Here is an 11,860-nt window from a genome sequence, read left to right on the forward strand (position 1 = left end):
CCTTTTAAGCAGAGATAGACATAGTCCACAGTTACTTAATTGTCATTTCTTGTTCAATATTTTCCAAGTCTTTTTTTCCTGCTTATTAAAACAGTTATATATACATTATATATGTATATATATATTTTTTTACATTTATCCACACAGCAATTGAGGGATCTGAAGAAGGAGAACTTTAACTTGAAGCTGCGGATCTACTATTTGGAGAAGCGCAAGGGGCAGGAATGTGATGACTCCACCGAGGACATATTCAAAACGGTGTGTATATACTATATACTTAAGTATGCTAAAATGTATATTAGTTCCTATTTATGGATTTGTTATGCATTCATGTGGCCTCACAGTGCCATATAATGTGTATGTGACTGTTTCCTAATGGGAATAAATTACATCACAACTCCAGCTGTGACTACAGCTGGGCGTTATTCAACCCATAGCCTGCAGAGCTGATCTCAGAACAGTTGATTTTGCTCCTTTATTTGTGTACGTTGCCACAGTAACCAGTTTCATTGTTGTGATTGTATAGTTGTCTTTTGGGGCGAGAAGTATTTATGAGAATCTCATTGTTTTACCTGGAAAGTGCATCTTCTCTTTTTTCCATTTAGATAAAAGAACTGAAGTGTATTGTAAGACTTGTATCTTTTTGTAGCACACACATATTTTTTGGCGGCGCTGGCCAATACACCTATTTGCACTGAGTCTATATGTGTATATTCAGAGCACTTCCATTCCCCTGAACCCCCTCCCACCCCCTGATTTTTCTCCCCTATTGTACTTGGCCAATTTTTCCCCCTGCTGCCCTGGTCACTGCTCCACCCTCTGCCGATCTCGGGAGAGCCGTAGACTAGCACCATGCTTCCTCCGAGACATGCGCAGTTGCCAGCCGTTTCTTTTCACCTGACAGCGGGGAGCTTCACCGGCAGGATGTAACATGTGCGAGGATCACGCTATTCCCACCAGTTCCCTTCTGCCCTGAACATGCGCCTCGATCGACTAAAGGAGGCACTAGTGCAGCGACCAGGACACATAACCTTAATCCGGCTTCCCACCTGCAGAGACAGCCAATCGTGCCTGTATGGACGGCCGCCTGACCAAGCCGGAGGTAACACGGGGGCGCGAACCTGCGACCCTCATGTTGGTAGGCAGGCAGGGAATCTATCGCCCCAGAGCACTTCTATTCTACATTATCTGCCATGACTGCCAGAGCCTGAAATGTTGCCCTGTGTCTCACTGATTTTTAACCAGAAAACAAGTGAGAAAGTCAGCGAATCAAATAGCTGCGTTCACCACTAGGCGTGCCTAGTCCAACTTGTTTCATTGCTAGTGCCAGTGTTTTTGCTATACATCCACCTGTATTTGTCCTATAATGGAATTAATGTTGTCTCTCCCAAGAACATTGAGCTGAAGGTAGAGGTGGAGTCCATGAAGAGAGAGCTGTCAGGGAAACATGACCTACTGGTGTCTGCATCGTAAGTCGTATACATCGTATACAACCCCACCATATTCAAGAAACTAGCAGTGTTAGCATCACAGCGATGAATAGTCATGTTTGTTTGGTATTATTTGATATATCAACTATCTTATTGTTATCCTGCAACCAACATGATTAGTTTACTACCTGAATGTAGGCAGCAACTTTGTACCCAGAGGCCGCTAACCAAGGTTCATAGGATTATGAACATCCTGGAAAAGTTATAGAAGTGGAAAGTTGTGATAGCTAAGTCTGGCAAAACAGTAACAACTTCCTGTATATGCCTTACTATGTGTCCACTCTCGATTGATCTCATTGATTGGGACCTGGTTTTGGTTTTGTTAGAAAGGAATTTTGAAGGGAACATAATTGTTCAAAGCCCTTTAATAGAAGCTTAGGATACCATGGTAGGTACCAAAATCCCAGAAATTATGTCAATGTTACATTAGTCTCTAAAGCTTTGACTACAGAACTTTGCGTAGTATTCAAGCAAACAGTCTCAGAAGGCAGGAAGATGTCATGGAACCACACTGGTGAAAATGTGTCTGGACGCTCACCTCATCTCGTCTGTGTATGTTGTCAGGAAAGCATTGGAGAGTCTGTCTGGAGAGGTGGGAGAAACCCGGCGTCTGAGAGAGCAAGCTCAGAGAGCGGACGCTGCACTTCAAGACACATCCAAGAAGGTCGCCGATTTAGAACAGGTGAATATTCAAGACTCAGTGAAGCTAATCATTACCGTTGATTTTCAATACACTTGAAAATATATGTGTTTTGCAGGAATAACTGCATAATAGTAGGTGGTCACCAAACCTTATGAGGAGTGATCAACTCTTGATTTGAAATAGTTATGTAGTAACCTTTGCAGTGACCTTTGATACTGTCTGTCTTCCCTGTAGGCACTGAGGGATGCGCTGGACAGAGAGAAGGACAACAAGGCACAAAGGGATGCTCAGGTTGGTCTTATCTGCATGTTTCCTTCTTTAATCTCTGCGTATGTTTCATAAGATGACTGACGCTCGCTAACATGTGACTTTAACTGGGAATGCATATAAGGCTAACCAGAATGTTGTCACTGCAGCTGTTCAAATATTCTGCCAGGTGAATTGTATGATTATTCATGGTTGTCCTTCATTATTGGGGGAGGGGAGGGGTGTTTTTAACTTGTCGGTGTCTCTCAGCTAAGTAGTAGAGAAGTACAGAAGTATGAGTGTGTGTATGCCATATGTTTAAGAGTGAAAGGAGTGAAATGGACCATAATTAATAAAAAAAAATGTTTTTAATTAAATCACAACAGATCACTAATAGCACTCCCCCCTGTGTCACTAAACATACTTGCTGATATTTAGGGGTTCAAGCCCTGAAGGGGCTGAAACCCTATTGTTTTTGTGCTGGTTTATTATTCTTCTTCTTGTTGTTCATCTGCCCCAACGCAAATTCCCATGAGTTGGTAAATGGTAGAGACCTGACATTTGGCCCAATGACAGATATTGTTGGCAGGTAGCTGCTCAAGAAAGATTTTTCGAATCGGCCTGAAGGTGGCGCTATAATCCATGGTTTTACGTTAAAGGCCATAACTTCCACGCCGTTGGTCCGATTTTCAAACTTTTTTTTCCAGATGTTCAGGTGAACCTGCTCTACAAGTTTGCCATAAGGACCCTCAATGTCCGCCTGGAAAATTTTTGAGATATTTGGAAAAGTTTGGAAAACACATTTTTTGCATCTCCTCCTAGACCGTTTGACCGATTTGCACTAGAATCTCCAGGAAGCATCTTTGGAGCAAGCTCTACAACCGTGCTTTTTGCATTTTTGAAAATCTACTTTAGTTTCAGAGATATTGATCGTTAAAGTTGAGAGAGGGCGTGGCCTCACAGCTAAATTGTCATAACTTCATGACCGATTAAGGAATCTTCACGAAACTTGCAGGAGGTCTTCGGAGACCATCCTAGACCATGTGTGTCAAATTTTGTGCAATTCGACCAAAAGGGGGCGCCATAAATGCCAGAAATGGGCGTGGCTTAACATAAAAAAGGCTGTAACTCCACACCTGTTTGTCCAATGATCGCGAAACTTGTCAGATATATCAAGGAGGATGTCCTAGTCAGAATCAGAAGCTTTGTCATCTGCGCAAGGCTTGAACCCCGCCCATCGCCGCTTGCGGCTATATTTGCTCATGTTTTTTTTCCTCTTTTCTTTGTCATGTATTCTGTGCTTGTGCTAAGAAGCAGAGTGACCTTAGCCATTTGGAGTCCCACAATAAGCTACAGAATGATGAGCTCACCCAGGCAAAAAGCACCAATGAAAATGTGACGAAAGCACTGGAGGGAGCCCAGAACCAGAACAAGGTACGTACGGTACATGGAGACAACTTTATTTGTATTTTTATTGCACAGTATTGAAAGTATGTTTGATTGAAGAGTTGCTAATTATGAGCTCACTAAAAAACAGGCCCTGACTGGGAAGTTGGAGGAGAACAAGGAGGAGATCAGCACGCAGAAGGAAATCGCTCTGAAATGCGGCAGATCCATCCAGGAGCTCGGTCAACTCGTCCAGGAAAAGGACAAAGAGGTGAGCTTAAAACAACACACCTCAGTTCACTCATTGTTGACTTTAGAGCAATTGAGATAATAACCTATCCTGTGGTTTGATTTATCACGGCAGCAAATATTGTTTGCTGTGACCCTACTGTGCCGTCTCTAGGATTCTGTGTTAGGCGTGTCTCACACGAAGCCGTCTTGTCCTTCTTCTGTTGTGCAGATTTCAGAGCTGTGTCGTCAGATTCACAGCAATGACGCTGTGGCCAAGGCTAGAGAGGCCGCGCACAAAGCCAAACTGCAGAAATACCAGCAGGCAAGTCACCTGCACATTCACTATGCCAGTGTAACGCTATGCTACATGCTAATCCTCACTCTTTGAGTGTGCTCAATCTGCCCACACCATTATTCTGCTTGCAGAAAGTCAGAATCCCTTCGAACAGTCATTGAAGAAAAAAGTCACTTCATGCATTACAGTATATTGACATCTATATACTCTGTATCTTGACATCTCCCTCAGGGGGCGGAGGAGCACCACACTCTTTTGATGGAAAAGCAGGCAGCGCTGGCCCAACTCCAGTTGGAACACCATAAGAAAAGGCTGGAAGCCCAGAAGCTGGAGCATCTCCTGGCGATGAAGGGGATGGACCTTGATGACATGCAGCAGGCAAAGGACCAAGTGGAGTCTGAACTGGAGGATAGGAAGAGGAAAGGAGACAACGCCCTGAATGTAAGGCAGCTGGAAGCTAGTAGTGTGCTAGTAGCTCCAGAAAAAAAAAAAATCAGAATCAGCCATGTTGGTGCCAGAGAGTAAGGGCCACCACATGGACTTCAGTCTTTTTTAAACATCTTTCCTTTTCTTAGCTCGTTCATAGTTGCTTGTTGTAGAGTCCGTCTTTGAATCAATACAGCAGCATCATAAAAACACATCACTCCAGAGCCCAGAACGAGGAGTGATCAACTCTTGATTTGATATAGTTATGTAGTAAGTGACCTTTGATACTGTCTGTCTTCCCTGTAGGCACTGAGGGATGCGCTGGACAGAGAGAAGGACAACAAGGCACAAAGGGATGCTCAGGTTGGTCTTATCTGCATGTTTCCTTCTTTAATCTCTGCGTATGTTTCATAAGATGACTGACGCTCGCTAACATGTGACTTTAACTGGGAATGCATATAAGGCTAACCAGAATGTTGTCACTGCAACTGTTCAAATATTCTGCCAGGTGAATTGTATGGTTATTCATGGTTGTCCTTCATTATTGGGGGGGGGGGGGGGGGGGGGTTAACTTGTCGGTGTCTCTCAGCTAAGTAGTAGAGAAGTACAGAAGTATGAGTGTGTGTATGCCATATGTTTAAGAGTGAAAGGAGTGAAATGGACCATAACACAGATATTTAATTTAATTAATACAAAAATTAATATTTAATTAAATCACAACAGATCACTAATAGCACTCCCCGCCTGTGTCACTAAACATACTTGCTGATATTTGCTCATGTTTTTTTTCTTCTTTTCTTTGTCATGTATTCTGTGCTTGTGCTAAGAAGCAGAGTGAGCTTAGCCGTTTAAAGTCCCACAATAAGCTGCTGAATGAGGAGCTCACCCAGGCAAAAAGCACCAACGAACATGTGACAAAAGCACTGGAGGGAGCCCAGAACCAGAACAAGGTACGGTACATAGAGACAATGTTTTTTTTTAAATTGCACAGTATTGAAGTTTTGTTTGATTGAAGAGTTGCTAATTATGAGCTCACTAAAAAACAGTTTGTGCATTACAGTATATTGACATCTATATACTCTGTATCTTGACATCTCCCTCAGGGGGCGGAGGAGCACCACACTCTTTTGATGGAAAAGCAAGCAGTGCTGACCCAACTCCAGTTGGAACACCATAAGAAAATGCTGGAAACCCAGAAGCTGAAGCATCTCCTGGCGATGAGGGGGATCGAGCTGGAAGACATGCAGCAGGCAAAGGACCAAGTGGAGTTTGAACTGGAGGACCTGCAAGAGCAAAAGAGGAAAGGAGACAATGCCCTGAATGTAAGGCAGCTGGAAGCTAGTAGCTCCAGAAAAAACCCCATCAGTCATTCCAAACCTTTTCTCTGATATATACTCAAATTAAAATATGAACTTCTGTGTAACAGTATTGCCATTCTTCTCACCCCCCTCCAGGATCTGCAAGATCAGCTGAAGAAGCTGAGCGGGCAGATTGGGGACAGGGAGCAACTGGAGAGGAGATTGCCTGAGGTGGAGAAAGAGGTGGAGGAGCTGCGTGAGAGGCTGGCCCGGCGCACGACCAACTTGGATCAGAGCAGGAAGGAAGGCGAGGCTCTGAGGAAGGACAAGAGCCGCCTGGAGGAGGCGCTGCACTCCAGCAAGAAGGACCTGCACAGGTACATGCGCGCGCGTGCACGCACACACACACACACACACACACACACACACACACACACACACACACACACACACACACACACACACACACACACACAGCTACTTTATCACAATACTTACATCAGGATACGATATTATTGCAATTTTAAAAATATTGCGATTGATGACCTTTTTTCAACTGCAAATGATCTCCCCAAAGGAAAAAGCTTCTATCTAATGACATCAAGTTTCCAATCTGTTCATTTCACTTCAATAATTTTTATTGCACCAAAATGGAATTGTCAAGCAGACAGACTGACCAACACTGTCATAAATGTTGCATGATGCACTTGACATTTTATATGATCAAATATTGTGATATTTGGTATTCGTGCCAGACAAAATATTATGCTGTATCGACCCCCCACCGCCACCCCCTTGTACACACACACACACACACACACGCACACATACACATACACACACACGCACACACAGACAGACACACACACAGGCCAGATCATTAACAGGACAAGCTATTTTGCACCACACACTCGCAAACAAGATACACACATACTATCATTACTGCTATTACTGCACATACTATCATATGCCCAGTATACAAGGCAAACAATTAGCATACAAAACACTCATTACAATTAACCATAATTCTATACCATTACTAGAACTTAGAACATGAGAATATAGCATTTGAGTCCTCGCCCCAGAGCACACGCATGCACGCGCCATACTGAATCCTTTACAGATGAGCCCAGGCCCCAGAGGACAGTTCACTGACATATCACTTTCCTACAGTTGTTGCTGTGTGTGCACACACGTGTACTGTACGTGCATATTGTCTTTAAGGGCTAGACCGTTATCTATGAAACCTTTCTTTGATAGAGTAGTATGTTTTGTTGTGAAACTTCTGATCCCTGTGTGTGCGTTTGCAGGTTGCAGGGTGAGGTTAAGTGTGACATTACGCAGATGGCTGACACCCAACGCCTTCTCCAGTCGCTGCGTGCGGAGCTGCAAAAGATCAAACACACTCACAAACACACAGGTACGCCAAGGCATGTTGTCTCTGAAAAGAGTCTTGTGCTGATTTACAGCCATTGTTGTTGTTGTTGTTTTTGGAGTCTCTCTACCCTCTATTGAGGACCTCTACCAGAGCCAAACCCTTCATAAGCACTGAACATGGTCAGGGACCCCTCACACCCTCTTCACAAACTCTTTGAACCTCTGTCATCTGGCAGGAGGTGCTGGAGTATCAGAGCCAGAACCACAAGACTGTTAAACAGTTTCCTCACACAAGCTACCAGGCTGCTAAATAGCCAATCCATCTCACCCTGATAAGACTCTTAATTGTTCACATTTACACTGGACACTTATACTGGTTTTACAATCTTACAAACTTAATTGTTTTAATTTTTTTTCTGTGTTGCATACATATTTGTGTTTCTTATATATTGTTATTTCTTTTCTTTTTTTTGCACCTTGATCCTTTAGAGAAACATTTTCTCATTCTGCCTTGCATAGAGATGTATGGTAAAGTGAGAGTAAACTAAACTTGAAATTTACTATTAATTAAGGTGTTGCTTAATAGAGCTTGAAGAGGCTTAAAAGGCCACATAGCAACAAAAGATGCACACGTTTTTGCATGACAAGCCAACTTTCAAAATGCCCACTTTACTTTTCAAAAGAGACACTTTGGTGGCGTTCGGGTAGTGTAGGTAGATTCCCTGCCTTCCAACATGAGGGTCGCAGGTTCGTATCCACGTGTTACCTCCGGCTTCCTCGGGCGTCCATACAGGCACGATTGGCTGTGCCTGAGGGTGGGAAGCCGGTTTGGGCGTATGTGTCCTCGTCGGTGCACTAGCGCACTAGCGAAAAATAATTTAAAAGGGACACTTTGGTGAGCCAAGTTACACGAGAATCCGGCAACACCTCTGATCTGAACCAGGGCTTAAAATCCGAGAGAAATTCTGGTTAATGCTGTGCAATCGTGAGCTAAATTTCCCTCTCCTTGCTTGTACTTCTGAGCAGAATCCAGCGAGGCGTCCAAGGAGTGTGTCCCTGTCCCTGGCTCGGGCTCGGTGGACATAGGGGAGCTTCTTCTGGAGATCAGAAACCTGAGGCTGGCGCTGGAGAGGAGCATCCAGAGCAACACTGCACTCCAACAGACGCAGGAGGAGCTGCTGCTCAAAGGGGCCAACTGCCCGTACACCATCAACATCAACAACTACCCTCTCTCCGCCTCAGGTAAACAACAACACAGACCCAGAGGAGCAGTACTGCCCGTCTGTGACCAATGACCATAGACTGTATAGAAATATGGACATAGCTACCGTGATGTCACCCATTGGTTTGTGAACTCCTGATTTGAAGCCTCGAGTTTGACATTTTGACCATCGCCATCTTGGTTATTTGAGCCAGAAGCAGCTAGCGTGAGACCAATAGAGAGCCGCAGTAACGAGTCCGGAAATCATCGATGCTAACAGCCCTGGTTCAACACAGTTTTCGCCTATGGGAGTTTTGAATGGGTTTTTGGCGCGATGCTTCTAATAAGCTCTCTGGGCAACGCTGGCTTAATCAAACGCGAACCAGATGGTAGTAACATCATCTTCACACATGAAGACCACTTTTATGAGTTTTGAAGCTTTTATGTGCCGTTAAAAGGGCGGCTAGCTAGCAAACGGCTAAATGGGACTACACTGTTGAGTCGATGGGGATATATACGTCAATAACGTCATCACTCAAAGGACGAACACGAAAATTCTCTTTCCCTCACCTGGTTCAGCCCCGTTCAGCCCGGGGTAATCAGTGTGTGCATCAACAAAAGTCCAGGTTGAGTGCTGACGTGACGTGGAAGCCTATGCGACAGTGTGTAGTTCTGGATTAGCTTAGCACGAGCTTTTTACCTCTAGGGCTCGCATTTACGCTTCAAAACTCATGAAAGTGGTCCTCATGTGTGAAGATTATCCCGCTGAACCTTGGTTCGCGTTTGATTAAACTTGCGTTGCCCAGAGACCTTATTTGAAGCATCGCGCCAAAAACCCATTCAAAAATCCCATAGACAGAAACAGTGTTGAACCAGGAAGTTCGGGACTTCCGCATTCAGCCTACAAAAATACGTCATCCCTGCGGCTCTCTATGGTTTCCCACAAATCCGCAGCGCTGCCTGCCATTGGTCACTGGAATCACGCCCCAAAACATAGTCTGCTTTACAGTCTATTTGACTCTAAATGGGAGCGTAATTTACAAAATGATCATCAGGCTGTATTGAAGAAGACTTGAAACGAGCGATTTAGACCACAAAACCGAGGTAATAAATCAAAAAAATGTATGTTCCAAAAGTCATAAAAGTTCTTCACGTCTGTGAAGATTATCACGCTGAACCCAAATTCACGTTCCCATAAACTTGTGTTAACCACAGACCTTATTTTATGCATTTAAGCGAAACCCCCATGTTAAATCCCATAGACTTTTCCTCTCACAAACCCCGGAAGTATACCTCCGGACTCATTCCTGCCGCTCTCTATTACTCTGCCCAGTTGTGTCAGTGACAGTGTTGCTTTCTCTTTTGTCTCTTGTCCTGCCATTCATAACTCTGTCCAGAAATGACACGTCATGCTGAGAAGCAGGTGGACGAAGGCTACCAGCACAGCGGCAGCTCTGGTGAAGGCGTCTCCGGCGCTCCCTCCCTCCCGGTGCCAGGCCACCGGCTCTGGGCCGATCGCAACGGCCGCCATGTTTTGGGCCAGATTGAGGACTTCAAAGCCCTGTACAAACAAATCTCAGAGGGCCACAGGCTCACACGCAAGATGGACAAACACCTGCAGGACAACAAGGTAATGACACGCTATGTCAAACATCTATTTCTCCCAGTTGTAAATGCGTGGTGGTGGTGGTGTTGTTTTTAGATTAGATCTTCTTTCAGGGTTTGATTTCACTCGCACACACACACACACACACACACACACACACACACACACACACACACACACAAATGTGAAAGACAACTCATTTATTTGTAGCAATTCCAATTTCCCACTTTTTCTCAGTTTCCTCTGTTTTGTAGCATCCTGACTATCCAGTGTTGTGCGAGTTCACACTTCACAAGAGCTCGCTCAAAGTTCATTTCACACTGATTAAAATTAACTAGTTCACGTTCATAGTTGACAATTTTGAATTTTCGACTAAGTTCACAGTCCCTGTGTGAATAGTCTCCAGCTGTGTATCCGCCCCCCCACCCCACCCCCATTGGGAAAACTGGATGGGGATAGATGAGCTTTTAGTTGAGTTGTATTGCCACTTTTCATTGCCACTATTTTTAGACAAAGTGGACATACCGGCATACAGCAGTTCAGCAACATTCTAGACAACAAACAGCCTATTGAAGTGGATCTATTGTGTGCACGTCTGTCTAATCAGGCGAAGGAACCGCAGCATCTGAAGAGTTTGACCAGCGGTGTGAAGAGCATGCAGCAGGTCCTGGAGGAGGCTCACCGACTGCTCAAACTGCTGTGGAGAGTCTCTCTGCCAGCTGGCAACACGCCAGGGGACGGCAGCAACAACCAGCAGGTAGACACACACACACCTGCACACACACACACACACACACACACCTGCGCATGCACACACACACATGCACACAGTATCCATTCAAGCATCTATATGGACCACACTTACTCCTCTCTTATCCTCCGTATCAGGTTGAGCTGTTGAAGGACGAGATAGCCAGGCTGAACAACCTGATGTTCCAGAAGCAGACGATGCTGAGTGAGGCAGCCGCCTTGGCACACATAATCGCACCAGACTCTTTGGTCTCAAGGGCCATGCTGGAGGACCAGACGAAGGTCAGTGATGGTTGAGGCGCAGGGTTTGAGAATGATCTGATGCAGGCGATCGTTCATGAGGGGCTGTGGATTTAGCCTTGTTTGTTGCATGAAGCAGATACCAAGACATCTTATCATGAGGAGATATATTGTCATATTGTGTGCGAGTGACTGGTTAAATCTGTGCATTTATGATGCCATCCCTACTGAGCCGAGGCAGCTTTTCTGAGCAAGATGTCAGAGGCATGCTTCTGCAGGCAGTGTGAAAGCTTGGACATTTCCATTCATATCTTTTTGCCAAAATGAACAGACTTCGCTGCATGTCTGAGACCAAAGATAGGAAAAAGCTGTAAGTGCTAGCCTGGCCTTCATGTTAGTGTGCTGTAATGTGTCTTTGCTCCCACAGGACGTCCCGTGTTTCCCGTCAGTTTCCAGGAGATGCTACAGCCCCCCAGCCAGAGAAAATGAGTTGGGCAGTACTAACTGTAGTTGCACATGACCTCCCTGTTTTGGTACCCCTTATAAAAGTAAAAAAAAAAAAAAAAAAGTTTTTGTAAATACCGTATTGCTGGATTTCGAATGTCTTTATCCTTTATGTTACCTATGTTCTCATTATAACTAATATTAGCTTGTTTTTGAAAAATGATTTT

Source organism: Poromitra crassiceps (assembly GCF_964638095.1).
Source record: "Poromitra crassiceps genome assembly, chromosome: 4".
Classification (NCBI taxonomy): Eukaryota; Metazoa; Chordata; class Actinopteri; order Beryciformes; family Melamphaidae; genus Poromitra; species Poromitra crassiceps.